At 40.7% G+C, this 13248-nt stretch overlaps 20 non-coding genes across 20 annotated transcripts; all 20 read left to right on the top strand.

The window, feature by feature from the left end:
* The first annotated feature begins 164 nt into the window (after positions 1-164).
* On the top strand, positions 165-237 carry trnaa-agc (transfer RNA alanine (anticodon AGC)). Its single transcript has one exon. It is a non-coding gene; the product is annotated as a tRNA-Ala (tRNA).
* A 429-nt stretch (positions 238-666) lies between these two features.
* On the top strand, positions 667-739 carry trnaa-agc (transfer RNA alanine (anticodon AGC)). Its single transcript has one exon. It is a non-coding gene; the product is annotated as a tRNA-Ala (tRNA).
* A 1427-nt stretch (positions 740-2166) lies between these two features.
* On the top strand, positions 2167-2239 carry trnaa-agc (transfer RNA alanine (anticodon AGC)). Its single transcript has one exon. It is a non-coding gene; the product is annotated as a tRNA-Ala (tRNA).
* A 413-nt stretch (positions 2240-2652) lies between these two features.
* Positions 2653-2725, top strand: trnaa-agc (transfer RNA alanine (anticodon AGC)). The gene has a single exon. It is a non-coding gene; the product is annotated as a tRNA-Ala (tRNA).
* Positions 2726-3138: 413 nt separating this feature from the next.
* trnaa-cgc (transfer RNA alanine (anticodon CGC)) lies at positions 3139-3211 on the top strand. Its single transcript has one exon. It is a non-coding gene; the product is annotated as a tRNA-Ala (tRNA).
* Positions 3212-4126: 915 nt separating this feature from the next.
* On the top strand, positions 4127-4199 carry trnaa-agc (transfer RNA alanine (anticodon AGC)). The gene has a single exon. It is a non-coding gene; the product is annotated as a tRNA-Ala (tRNA).
* Positions 4200-4612: 413 nt separating this feature from the next.
* trnaa-cgc (transfer RNA alanine (anticodon CGC)) lies at positions 4613-4685 on the top strand. Its single transcript has one exon. It is a non-coding gene; the product is annotated as a tRNA-Ala (tRNA).
* A 429-nt stretch (positions 4686-5114) lies between these two features.
* Positions 5115-5187, top strand: trnaa-agc (transfer RNA alanine (anticodon AGC)). Its single transcript has one exon. It is a non-coding gene; the product is annotated as a tRNA-Ala (tRNA).
* Positions 5188-6102: 915 nt separating this feature from the next.
* On the top strand, positions 6103-6175 carry trnaa-agc (transfer RNA alanine (anticodon AGC)). Its single transcript has one exon. It is a non-coding gene; the product is annotated as a tRNA-Ala (tRNA).
* Positions 6176-6604: 429 nt separating this feature from the next.
* trnaa-agc (transfer RNA alanine (anticodon AGC)) lies at positions 6605-6677 on the top strand. The gene has a single exon. It is a non-coding gene; the product is annotated as a tRNA-Ala (tRNA).
* Positions 6678-7106: 429 nt separating this feature from the next.
* trnaa-agc (transfer RNA alanine (anticodon AGC)) lies at positions 7107-7179 on the top strand. Its single transcript has one exon. It is a non-coding gene; the product is annotated as a tRNA-Ala (tRNA).
* Positions 7180-8094: 915 nt separating this feature from the next.
* On the top strand, positions 8095-8167 carry trnaa-agc (transfer RNA alanine (anticodon AGC)). Its single transcript has one exon. It is a non-coding gene; the product is annotated as a tRNA-Ala (tRNA).
* A 413-nt stretch (positions 8168-8580) lies between these two features.
* On the top strand, positions 8581-8653 carry trnaa-agc (transfer RNA alanine (anticodon AGC)). The gene has a single exon. It is a non-coding gene; the product is annotated as a tRNA-Ala (tRNA).
* A 429-nt stretch (positions 8654-9082) lies between these two features.
* Positions 9083-9155, top strand: trnaa-agc (transfer RNA alanine (anticodon AGC)). Its single transcript has one exon. It is a non-coding gene; the product is annotated as a tRNA-Ala (tRNA).
* Positions 9156-10070: 915 nt separating this feature from the next.
* On the top strand, positions 10071-10143 carry trnaa-agc (transfer RNA alanine (anticodon AGC)). The gene has a single exon. It is a non-coding gene; the product is annotated as a tRNA-Ala (tRNA).
* A 429-nt stretch (positions 10144-10572) lies between these two features.
* trnaa-agc (transfer RNA alanine (anticodon AGC)) lies at positions 10573-10645 on the top strand. The gene has a single exon. It is a non-coding gene; the product is annotated as a tRNA-Ala (tRNA).
* Positions 10646-11074: 429 nt separating this feature from the next.
* On the top strand, positions 11075-11147 carry trnaa-agc (transfer RNA alanine (anticodon AGC)). Its single transcript has one exon. It is a non-coding gene; the product is annotated as a tRNA-Ala (tRNA).
* A 413-nt stretch (positions 11148-11560) lies between these two features.
* On the top strand, positions 11561-11633 carry trnaa-agc (transfer RNA alanine (anticodon AGC)). The gene has a single exon. It is a non-coding gene; the product is annotated as a tRNA-Ala (tRNA).
* Positions 11634-12046: 413 nt separating this feature from the next.
* Positions 12047-12119, top strand: trnaa-agc (transfer RNA alanine (anticodon AGC)). Its single transcript has one exon. It is a non-coding gene; the product is annotated as a tRNA-Ala (tRNA).
* Positions 12120-13034: 915 nt separating this feature from the next.
* trnaa-agc (transfer RNA alanine (anticodon AGC)) lies at positions 13035-13107 on the top strand. The gene has a single exon. It is a non-coding gene; the product is annotated as a tRNA-Ala (tRNA).
* The last annotated feature ends 141 nt before the right edge of the window (positions 13108-13248 follow it).

Below are 13248 nucleotides of genomic sequence, written 5' to 3'. Positions count from 1 at the left end.
CATTCACTTTCATTTATGTATCTGTAATGGTCATAACTAATTAGTTGATGGTTTTTAAATATAAAAGTAATAAAGAGCCAGCTCTCTCACAACTGTTTAGAAGTTGTTTTGAAGAGTCATTAACCAGTGACTCAAAGAATTACATGTGACTCTTAGCTAGACATGGGGAATTAGCTCAAATGGTAGAGCGCTCGCTTAGCATGCGAGAGGTAGCGGGATCGATACCCGCATTCTCCAGTGTTTTAGTTGTTGGACCAAGGAAACTCACCAGAAATACCAAACTTCACATACCGTCAAGGAGGTGTTCTCCACCACAGCCACGACAAACAACTTCCCTTGGTATCAGCAACTCTCAGCTTTGCACAGCCATACTCCCCTAAAGGAAAACCCCCAAGAAAAAATACCACCATGTATTCAAAATAATGCAGTAGCCATTTCCAGAAACACTATCGTAACATAATAGATCCTAATGGGGACTTGGAATGGTGTAGTTGTGGTAACACATTCACTTTCATTTATGTATCTGTAATGGTCATAATTAATTAGTTGATGGTTTTTAAATATAAAAGTAATAAAGAGCCAGCTCTCTCACAACTGTTTAGAAGTTGTTTTGAAGAGTCATTAACCAGTGACTCAAAGAATTACATGTGAGTCTTAGCTAGACATGGGGAATTAGCTCAAATGGTAGAGCGCTCGCTTAGCATGCGAGAGGTAGCGGGATCGATACCCGCATTCTCCAGTGTTTCAGCTGTTGGACCAAGGAAACTCACCATGAATACCAAAGTTCACATACCGTCAAGGAGGTGTTCTCCACCACAGCCACAACTAACAACTTCCCTTAGTATCAGCAACCTTCAGCTTTGCACAGCCATACTACCCTAAAGGAAAACCCCCAAGAAAAAATACCACCATGTATTCAAAATAATGCAGTAGCCATTTCCAGAAACACTATCATAACATAATAGATCCTAATGGGGACTTGGAATGGTGTAGTTGTGGTAACACATTCACTTTCATTTATGTATCTGTAATGGTCATAACTAATTAGTTGATGGTTTTTAAATGTAAAAGTAATAAAGAGCCAGCGCTCTCACAACTGTTTAGAAGTTGTTTTGAAGAGTCATTAACCAGTGACTCAAAGGATTACATGTGAGTCTTAGCTAAACATGGGGAATTAGCTCAAATGGTAGAGCGCTCGCTTAGCATGCGAGAGGTAGTGGGATCGATACCTGCATTCTCCAGTGTTTTAGTTGTTGGACCAAGGAAACTCACCAGAAATACCAAACTTCACATACCGTCAAGGAGGTGTTCTCCACCACAGCCACGACAAACAACTTCCCTTGGTATCAGCAACTCTCAGCTTCGCACAGCCATACTCCCCTAAAGGAAAACCCCCATGTATTCAAAATAATGCAGTAGCCATTTCCAGAAACACTATCATAACATAATAGATCCTAATGGGGACTTGGAATGGTGTAGTTGTGATAACACATTCACTTCTATTTATGTATCTGTAATGGTCATAATTAATTAGTTGATGGTTTTTAAATATAAAAGTAATAAAGAGCCAGCTCTCTCACAACTGTTTAGAAGTTGTTTTGAAGAGTCATTAACCAGTGACTCAAAGGATTACATGTGACTCTTAGATAAACATGGGGAATTAGCTGAAATGGTAGAGCGCTTGCTTCGCATGTGAGAGGTAGCGGGATCGATACCCGCATTCTCCAGTGTTTTAGCTGTTGGACCAAGGAAAGTCACCAGAAATACCAAACTTCACATACCATCAAGGAGGTGTTCTCCACCACAGCCACGACAAACAACTTCCCTTGGTATCAGCAGGTATCAGCAACCCTCAGCTTTGCACAGCCATACTACCCTAAAGGAAAACCCCCAAGAAAAAATACCACCATGTATTCAAAATAATGCAGTAGCCATTTCCAGAAACACTATCGTAACATAATAGATCCTAATGGGGACTTGGAATGGTGTAGTTGTGGTAACACATTCACTTCTATTTATGTATCTGTAATGGTCATAATTAATTAGTTGATGGTTTTTAAATATAAAAGTAATAAAGAGCCAGCTCTCTCACAACTGTTTAGAAGTTGTTTTGAAGAGTCATTAACCAGTGACTCAAAGGATTACATGTGAGCCTTAGCTAAACATGGGGAATTAGCTCAAATGGTAGAGCGCTCGCTTAGCATGCGAGAGGTAGCGGGATCGATACCCGCATTCTCCAGTGTTTTAGCTGTTGGACCAAGGAAACTCACCAGAAATACCAAACTTCACATACCATCAAGGAGGTGTTCTCCACCACAGCCACAACAAACAACTTCCCTTGGTATCAGCAACCCTCAGCTTTGCACAGCCAAACTACCCTAAAGGAAAACCCCCATGTATTCAAAATAATGCAGTAGCCATTTCCAGAAACACTATCATAACATAATAGATCCTAATGGGGACTTGGAATGGTGTAGTTGTGGTAACACATTCACTTTCATTTATGTATCTGTAATGGTCATAACTAATTAGTTGATGGTTTTTAAATATAAAAGTAATAAAGAGCCAGCGCTCTCACAACTGTTTAGAAGTTGTTTTGAAGAGTCATTAACCAGTGACTCAAAGGATTACATGTGAGTCTTAGCTAAACATGGGGAATTAGCTCAAATGGTAGAGCGCTCGCTTAGCATGCGAGAGGTAGCGGGATCGATACCCGCATTCTCCAGTGTTTTAGTTGTTGGACCAAGGAAACTCACCAGAAATACCAAACTTCACATACCGTCAAGGAGGTGTTCTCCACCACAGCCACGACAAACAACTTCCCTTGGTATCAGCAACTCTCAGCTTCGCACAGCCATACTCCCCTAAAGGAAAACCCCCATGTATTCAAAATAATGCAGTAGCCATTTCCAGAAACACTATCATAACATAATAGATCCTAATGGGGACTTGGAATGGTGTAGTTGTGGTAACACATTCACTTTCATTTATGTATCTGTAATGGTCATAACTAATTAGTTGATGGTTTTTAAATATGAAAGTAATAAAGAGCCAGCGCTCTCACAACTGTTTAGAAGTTGTTTTGAAGAGTCATTAACCAGTGACTCAAAGGATTACATGTGACTCTTAGGTAAACATGGGGAATTAGCTCAAATGGTAGAGCGCTTGCTTCGCATGCGAGAGGTAGCGGGATCGATACCCGCATTCTCCAGTGTTTTAGCTGTTGGACCAAGGAAACTCACCAGAAATACCAAACTTCACATACCATCAAGGAGGTGTTCTCCACCACAGCCACGACAAACAACTTCCCTTGGTATCAGCAACTCTCAGCTTTGCACAGCCATACTCCCCTAAAGGAAAACCCCCAAGAAAAAATACCACCATGTATTCAAAATAATGCAGTAGCCATTTCCAGAAACACTATCGTAACATAATAGATCCTAATGGGGACTTGGAATGGTGTAGTTGTGGTAACACATTCACTTCTATTTATGTATCTGTAATGGTCATAATTAATTAGTTGATGGTTTTTAAATATAAAAGTAATAAAGAGCCAGCTCTCTCACAACTGTTTAGAAGTTGTTTTGAAGAGTCATTAACCAGTGACTCAAAGAATTACATGTGAGTCTTAGCTAGACATGGGGAATTAGCTCAAATGGTAGAGCGCTCGCTTAGCATGCGAGAGGTAGCGGGATCGATACCCGCTTTCTCCAGTGTTTCAGCTGTTGGACTAAGGAAACTCATCATGAATACCAAACTTCACATACCGTCAAGGAGGTGTTGTCCACCACAGCCACAACAAACAACTTCCCTTGGTATCAGCAACCCTCAGCTTTGCACAGCCAAACTACCCTAAAGGAAAACCCCCATGTATTCAAAATAATGCAGTAGCCATTTCCAGAAACACTATCATAACATAATAGATCCTAATGGGGACTTGGAATGGTGTAGTTGTGGTAACACATTCACTTCTATTTATGTATCTGTAATGGTCATAATTAATTAGTTGATGGTTTTTAAATATAAAAGTAATAAAGAGCCAGCTCTCTCACAACTGTTTAGAAGTTGTTTTGAAGAGTCATTAACCAGTGACTCAAAGAATTACATGTGAGTCTTAGCTAGACATGGGGAATTAGCTCAAATGGTAGAGCGCTCGCTTAGCATGCGAGAGGTAGCGGGATCGATACCCGCATTCTCCAGTGTTTCAGCTGTTGGACCAAGGAAACTCACCATGAATACCAAAGTTCACATACCGTCAAGGAGGTGTTCTCCACCACAGCCACAACAAACAACTTCCCTTGGTATCAGCAACCCTCAGCTTTGCACAGCCAAACTACCCTAAAGGAAAACCCCCATGTATTCAAAATAATGCAGTAGCCATTTCCAGAAACACTATCATAACATGATAGATCCTAATGGGGACTTGGAATGGTGTAGTTGTGGTAACACATTCACTTTCATTTATGTATCTGTAATGGTCATAACTAATTAGTTGATGGTTTTTAAATATAAAAGTAATAAAGAGCCAGCGCTCTCACAACTGTTTAGAAGTTGTTTTGAAGAGTCATTAACCAGTGACTCAAAGAATTACATGTGACTCTTAGGTAAACATGGGGAATTAGCTCAAATGGTAGAGCGCTTGCTTCGCATGCGAGAGGTAGCGGGATCGATACCCGCATTCTCCAGTGTTTTAGCTGTTGGACCAAGGAAACTCACCAGAAATACCAAACTTCACATACCATCAAGGAGGTGTTCTCCACCACAGCCACGACAAACAACTTCCCTTGGTATCAGCAACTCTCAGCTTTGCACAGCCATACTCCCCTAAAGGAAAACCCCCAAGAAAAAATACCACCATGTATTCAAAATAATGCAGTAGCCATTTCCAGAAACACTATAGTAACATAATAGATCCTAATGGGGACTTGGAATGGTGTAGTTGTGGTAACACATTCACTTCTATTTATGTATCTGTAATGGTCATAATTAATTAGTTGATGGTTTTTAAATATAAAAGTAATAAAGAGCCAGCTCTCTCACAACTGTTTAGAAGTTGTTTTGAAGAGTCATTAACCAGTGACTCAAAGAATTACATGTGAGTCTTAGCTAGACATGGGGAATTAGCTCAAATGGTAGAGCGCTCGCTTAGCATGCGAGAGGTAGCGGGATCGATACCCGCATTCTCCAGTGTTTTAGCTGTTGGACCAAGGAAACTCACCAGAAATACCAAACTTCACATACCATCAAGGAGGTGTTCTCCACCACAGCCACAACAAACAACTTCCCTTGGTATCAGCAACCCTCAGCTTTGCACAGCCAAACTACCCTAAAGGAAAACCCCCATGTATTCAAAATAATGCAGTAGCCATTTCCAGAAACACTATCATAACATAATAGATCCTAATGGGGACTTGGAATGGTGTAGTTGTGGTAACACATTCACTTCTATTTATGTATCTGTAATGGTCATAATTAATTAGTTGATGGTTTTTAAATATAAAAGTAATAAAGAGCCAGCTCTCTCACAACTGTTTAGAAGTTGTTTTGAAGAGTCATTAACCAGTGACTCAAAGAATTACATGTGAGTCTTAGCTAGACATGGGGAATTAGCTCAAATGGTAGATCGCTCGCTTAGCATGCGAGAGGTAGCGGGATCGATACCCGCATTCTCCAGTGTTTCAGCTGTTGGACCAAGGAAACTCACCATGAATACCAAAGTTCACATACCGTCAAGGAGGTGTTCTCCACCACAGCCACAACTAACAACTTCCCTTAGTATCAGCAACCCTCAGCTTTGCACAGCCATACTACCCTAAAGGAAAACCCCCAAGAAAAAATACCACCACGTATTCAAAATAATGCAGTAGCCATTTCCAGAAACACTATCATAACATGATAGATCCTAATGGGGACTTGGAATGGTGTAGTTGTGGTAACACATTCACTTTCATTTATGTATCTGTAATGGTCATAACTAATTAGTTGATGGTTTTTAAATATAAAAGTAATAAAGAGCCAGCACTCTCACTACTGTTTAGAAGTTGTTTTGAAGAGTCATTAACCAGTGACTCAAAGGATTACATGTGAGTCTTAGCTAAACATGGGGAATTAGCTCAAATGGTAGAGCGCTCGCTTAGCATGCGAGAGGTAGCGGGATCGATACCCGCATTCTCCAATGTTTCAGCTGTTGGACCAAGGAAACTCACCATGAATACCAAACTTCACATACCGTCAAGGAGGTGTTCTCGACCACAGCCACGACTAACAACTTCCCTTAGTATCAGCAACCCTCAGCTTTGCACAGCCATACTACCCTAAAGGAAAACCCCCAAGAAAAAATACCACCATGTATTCAAAATAATGCAGTAGCCATTTCCAGAAACACTATCGTAACATAATAGATCCTAATGGGGACTTGGAATGGTGTAGTTGTGGTAACACATTCACTTCTATTTATGTATCTGTAATGGTCATAATTAATTAGTTGATGGTTTTTAAATATAAAAGTAATAAAGAGCCAGCTCTCTCACAACTGTTTAGAAGTTGTTTTGAAGAGTCATTAACCAGTGACTCAAAGGATTACATGTGAGCCTTAGCTAAACATGGGGAATTAGCTCAAATGGTAGAGCGCTCGCTTAGCATGCGAGAGGTAGCGGGATCGATACCCGCATTCTCCAATGTTTCAGCTGTTGGACCAAGGAAACTCACCATGAATACCAAACTTCACATACCGTCAAGGAGGTGTTCTCGACCACAGCCACGCCTAACAACTTCCCTTAGTATCAGCAACCCTCAGCTTTGCACAGCCATACTACCCTAAAGGAAAACCCCCAAGAAAAAATACCACCATGTATTCAAAATAATGCAGTAGCCATTTCCAGAAACACTATCGTAACATAATAGATCCTAATGGGGACTTGGAATGGTGTAGTTGTGGTAACACATTCACTTCTATTTATGTATCTGTAATGGTCATAATTAATTAGTTGATGGTTTTTAAATATAAAAGTAATAAAGAGCCAGCTCTCTCACAACTGTTTAGAAGTTGTTTTGAAGAGTCATTAACCAGTGACTCAAAGGATTACATGTGAGCCTTAGCTAAACATGGGGAATTAGCTCAAATGGTAGAGCGCTCGCTTAGCATGCGAGAGGTAGCGGGATCGATACCCGCATTCTCCAGTGTTTTAGCTGTTGGACCAAGGAAACTCACCAGAAATACCAAACTTCACATACCATCAAGGAGGTGTTCTCCACCACAGCCACGACTAACAACTTCCCTTAGTATCAGCAACCCTCAGCTTTGCACAGCCATACTACCCTAAAGGAAAACCCCCAAGAAAAAATACCACCATGTATTCAAAATAATGCAGTAGCCATTTCCAGAAACACTATCATAACATGGTAGATCCTAATGGGGACTTGGAATGGTGTAGTTGTGGTAACACATTCACTTTCATTTATGTATCTGTAATGGTCATAACTAATTAGTTGATGGTTTTTAAATATAAAAGTAATAAAGAGCCAGCGCTCTCACAACTGTTTAGAAGTTGTTTTGAAGAGTCATTAACCAGTGACTCAAAGGATTACATGTGAGTCTTAGCTAAACATGGGGAATTAGCTCAAATGGTAGAGCGCTCGCTTAGCATGCGAGAGGTAGCAGGATCGATACCCGCATTCTCCAGTGTTTTAGCTGTTGGACCAAGGAAACTCACCAGAAATACCAAACTTCACATACCATCAAGGAGGTGTTCTCCACCACAGCCACAACAAACAACTTCCCTTGGTATCAGCAACCCTCAGCTTTGCACAGCCAAACTACCCTAAAGGAAAACCCCCATGTATTCAAAATAATGCAGTAGCCATTTCCAGAAACACTATCATAACATAATAGATCCTAATGGGGACTTGGAATGGTGTAGTTGTGGTAACACATTCACTTTCATTTATGTATCTGTAATGGTCATAACTAATTAGTTGATGGTTTTTAAATATAAAAGTAATAAAGAGCCAGCTCTCTCACAACTGTTTAGAGGTTGTTTTGAAGAGTCATTAACCAGTGACTCAAAGAATTACATGTGACTCTTAGCTAGACATGGGGAATTAGCTCAAATGGTAGAGCGCTCGCTTAGCATGCGAGAGGTAGCGGGATCGATACCCGCATTCTCCAGTGTTTTAGCTGTTGGACCAAGGAAACTCACCAGAAATACCAAACTTCACATACCATCAAGGAGGTGTTCTCCACCACAGCCACAACAAACAACTTCCCTTGGTATCAGCAACCCTCAGCTTTGCACAGCCAAACTACCCTAAAGGAAAACCCCCATGTATTCAAAATAATGCAGTAGCCATTTCCAGAAACACTATCATAACATAATAGATCCTAATGGGGACTTGGAATGGTGTAGTTGTGGTAACACATTCACTTTCATTTATGTATCTGTAATGGTCATAACTAATTAGTTGATGGTTTTTAAATATAAAAGTAATAAAGAGCCAGCGCTCTCACAACTGTTTAGAAGTTGTTTTGAAGAGTCATTAACCAGTGACTCAAAGGATTACATGTGAGTCTTAGCTAAACATGGGGAATTAGCTCAAATGGTAGAGCGCTCGCTTAGCATGCGAGAGGTAGCGGGATCGATACCCGCATTCTCCAATGTTTCAGCTGTTGGACCAAGGAAACTCACCATGAATACCAAACTTCACATACCGTCAAGGAGGTGTTCTCGACCACAGCCACGACTAACAACTTCCCTTAGTATCAGCAACCCTCAGCTTTGCACAGCCATACTACCCTAAAGGAAAACCCCCAAGAAAAAATACCACCATGTATTCAAAATAATGCAGTAGCCATTTCCAGAAACACTATCGTAACATAATAGATCCTAATGGGGACTTGGAATGGTGTAGTTGTGGTAACACATTCACTTCTATTTATGTATCTGTAATGGTCATAATTAATTAGTTGATGGTTTTTAAATATAAAAGTAATAAAGAGCCAGCTCTCTCACAACTGTTTAGAAGTTGTTTTGAAGAGTCATTAACCAGTGACTCAAAGGATTACATGTGAGCCTTAGCTAAACATGGGGAATTAGCTCAAATGGTAGAGCGCTCGCTTAGCATGCGAGAGGTAGCGGGATCGATACCCGCATTCTCCAGTGTTTTAGCTGTTGGACCAAGGAAACTCACCAGAAATACCAAACTTCACATACCATCAAGGAGGTGTTCTCCACCACAGCCACAACAAACAACTTCCCTTGGTATCAGCAACCCTCAGCTTTGCACAGCCAAACTACCCTAAAGGAAAACCCCCATGTATTCAAAATAATGCAGTAGCCATTTCCAGAAACACTATCATAACATAATAGATCCTAATGGGGACTTGGAATGGTGTAGTTGTGGTAACACATTCACTTCTATTTATGTATCTGTAATGGTCATAATTAATTAGTTGATGGTTTTTAAATATAAAAGTAATAAAGAGCCAGCTCTCTCACAACTGTTTAGAAGTTGTTTTGAAGAGTCATTAACCAGTGACTCAAAGAATTACATGTGAGTCTTAGCTAGACATGGGGAATTAGCTCAAATGGTAGATCGCTCGCTTAGCATGCGAGAGGTAGCGGGATCGATACCCGCATTCTCCAGTGTTTCAGCTGTTGGACCAAGGAAACTCACCATGAATACCAAAGTTCACATACCGTCAAGGAGGTGTTCTCCACCACAGCCACAACTAACAACTTCCCTTAGTATCAGCAACCCTCAGCTTTGCACAGCCATACTACCCTAAAGGAAAACCCCCAAGAAAAAATACCACCACGTATTCAAAATAATGCAGTAGCCATTTCCAGAAACACTATCATAACATGATAGATCCTAATGGGGACTTGGAATGGTGTAGTTGTGGTAACACATTCACTTTCATTTATGTATCTGTAATGGTCATAACTAATTAGTTGATGGTTTTTAAATATAAAAGTAATAAAGAGCCAGCGCTCTCACTACTGTTTAGAAGTTGTTTTGAAGAGTCATTAACCAGTGACTCAAAGGATTACATGTGAGTCTTAGCTAAACATGGGGAATTAGCTCAAATGGTAGAGCGCTCGCTTAGCATGCGAGAGGTAGCGGGATCGATACCCGCATTCTCCAATGTTTCAGCTGTTGGACCAAGGAAACTCACCATGAATACCAAACTTCACATACCGTCAAGGAGGTGTTCTCGACCACAGCCACGACTAACAACTTCCCTTAGTATCAGCAACCCTCAGCTTTGCACAGCCATACTACCCTAAAGGAAAACCCCCAAGAAAAAATACCACCATGTATTCAAAATAATGCAGTAGCCATTTCCAGAAACACTATCGTAACATAATAGATCCTAATGGGGACTTGGAATGGTGTAGTTGTGGTAACACATTCACTTCTATTTATGTATCTGTAATGGTCATAATTAATTAGTTGATGGTTTTTAAATATAAAAGTAATAAAGAGCCAGCTCTCTCACAACTGTTTAGAAGTTGTTTTGAAGAGTCATTAACCAGTGACTCAAAGGATTACATGTGAGCCTTAGCTAAACATGGGGAATTAGCTCAAATGGTAGAGCGCTCGCTTAGCATGCGAGAGGTAGCGGGATCGATACCCGCATTCTCCAATGTTTCAGCTGTTGGACCAAGGAAACTCACCATGAATACCAAACTTCACATACCGTCAAGGAGGTGTTCTCGACCACAGCCACGCCTAACAACTTCCCTTAGTATCAGCAACCCTCAGCTTTGCACAGCCATACTACCCTAAAGGAAAACCCCCAAGAAAAAATACCACCATGTATTCAAAATAATGCAGTAGCCATTTCCAGAAACACTATCGTAACATAATAGATCCTAATGGGGACTTGGAATGGTGTAGTTGTGGTAACACATTCACTTCTATTTATGTATCTGTAATGGTCATAATTAATTAGTTGATGGTTTTTAAATATAAAAGTAATAAAGAGCCAGCTCTCTCACAACTGTTTAGAAGTTGTTTTGAAGAGTCATTAACCAGTGACTCAAAGGATTACATGTGAGCCTTAGCTAAACATGGGGAATTAGCTCAAATGGTAGAGCGCTCGCTTAGCATGCGAGAGGTAGCGGGATCGATACCCGCATTCTCCAGTGTTTTAGCTGTTGGACCAAGGAAACTCACCAGAAATACCAAACTTCACATACCATCAAGGAGGTGTTCTCCACCACAGCCACAACAAACAACTTCCCTTGGTATCAGCAACCCTCAGCTTTGCACAGCCAAACTACCCTAAAGGAAAACCACCATGTATTCAAAATAATGCAGTAGCCATTTCCAGAAACACTATCATAACATAATAGATCCTAATGGGGACTTGGAATGGTGTAGTTGTGGTAACACATTCACTTTCATTTATGTATCTGTAATGGTCATAACTAATTAGTTGATGGTTTTTAAATATAAAAGTAATAAAGAGCCAGCGCTCTCACAACTGTTTAGAAGTTGTTTTGAAGAGTCATTAACCAGTGACTCAAAGGATTACATGTGAGTCTTAGCTAAACATGGGGAATTAGCTCAAATGGTAGAGCGCTCGCTTAGCATGCGAGAGTTAGCGGGATCGATACCCGCATTCTCCAGTGTTTTAGTTGTTGGACCAAGGAAACTCACCAGAAATACCAAACTTCACATACCGTCAAGGAGGTGTTCTCCACCACAGCCACGACAAACAACTTCCCTTGGTATCAGCAACTCTCAGCTTCGCACAGCCATACTCCCCTAAAGGAAAACCCCCATGTATTCAAAATAATGCAGTAGCCATTTCCAGAAACACTATCATAACATAATAGATCCTAATGGGGACTTGGAATGGTGTAGTTGTGGTAACACATTCACTTTCATTTATGTATCTGTAATGGTCATAACTAATTAGTTGATGGTTTTTAAATATAAAAGTAATAAAGAGCCAGCTCTCTCACAACTGTTTAGAAGTTGTTTTGAAGAGTCATTAACCAGTGACTCAAAGAATTACATGTGACTCTTAGCTAGACATGGGGAATTAGCTCAAATGGTAGAGCGCTCGCTTAGCATGCGAGAGGTAGCGGGATCGATACCCGCATTCTCCAGTGTTTCAGCTGTTGGACCAAGGAAACTCACCATGAATACCAAAGTTCACATACCGTCAAGGAGGTGTTCTCCACCACAGCCACGACTAACAACTTCCCTTAGTATCAGCAACCCTCAGCTTTGCACAGCCATACTACCCTAAAGGAAAACCCCCAAGAAAAAATACCACCATGTATTCAAAATAATGCAGTAGCCATTTCCAGAAACACTATCATAACATGGTAGATCCTAATGGGGACTTGGAATGGTGTAGTTGTGGTAACACATTCACTTTCATTTATGTATCTGTAATGGTCATAACTAATTAGTTGATGGTTTTTAAATATAAAAGTAATAAAGAGCCAGCGCTCTCACAACTGTTTAGAAGTTGTTTTGAAGAGTCATTAACCAGTGACTCAAAGGATTACATGTGAGTCTTAGCTAAACATGGGGAATTAGCTCAAATGGTAGAGCGCTCGCTTAGCATGCGAGAGGTAGCAGGATCGATACCCGCATTCTCCAGTGTTTTAGCTGTTGGACCAAGGAAACTCACCAGAAATACCAAACTTCACATACCATCAAGGAGGTGTTCTCCACCACAGCCACAACAAACAACTTCCCTTGGTATCAGCAACCCTCAGCTTTGCACAGCCAAACTACCCTAAAGGAAAACCCCCATGTATTCAAAATAATGCAGTAGCCATTTCCAGAAACACTATCATAACATAATAGATCCTAATGGGGACTTGGAATGGTGTAGTTGTGGTAACACATTCACTTTCATTTATGTATCTGTAATGGTCATAACTAATTAGTTGATGGTTTTTAAATATAAAAGTAATAAAGAGCCAGCTCTCTCACAACTGTTTAGAAGTTGTTTTGAAGAGTCATTAACCAGTGACTCAAAGAATTACATGTGACTCTTAGCTAGACATGGGGAATTAGCTCAAATGGTAGAGCGCTCGCTTAGCATGCGAGAGGTAGCGGGATCGATACCCGCATTCTCCAGTGTTTTAGCTGTTGGACCAAGGAAACTCACCAGAAATACCAAACTTCACATACCATCAAGGAGGTGTTCTCCACCACAGCCACAACAAACAACTTCCCTTGGTATCAGCAACCCTCAGCTTTGCACAGCCAAACTACCCT

This window comes from Brienomyrus brachyistius, chromosome 2 (genome assembly GCF_023856365.1).
Source record: "Brienomyrus brachyistius isolate T26 chromosome 2, BBRACH_0.4, whole genome shotgun sequence".
Lineage (NCBI taxonomy): Eukaryota > Metazoa > Chordata > Actinopteri > Osteoglossiformes > Mormyridae > Brienomyrus > Brienomyrus brachyistius.
This window is presented reverse-complemented; position numbering and strand designations above follow the sequence as displayed.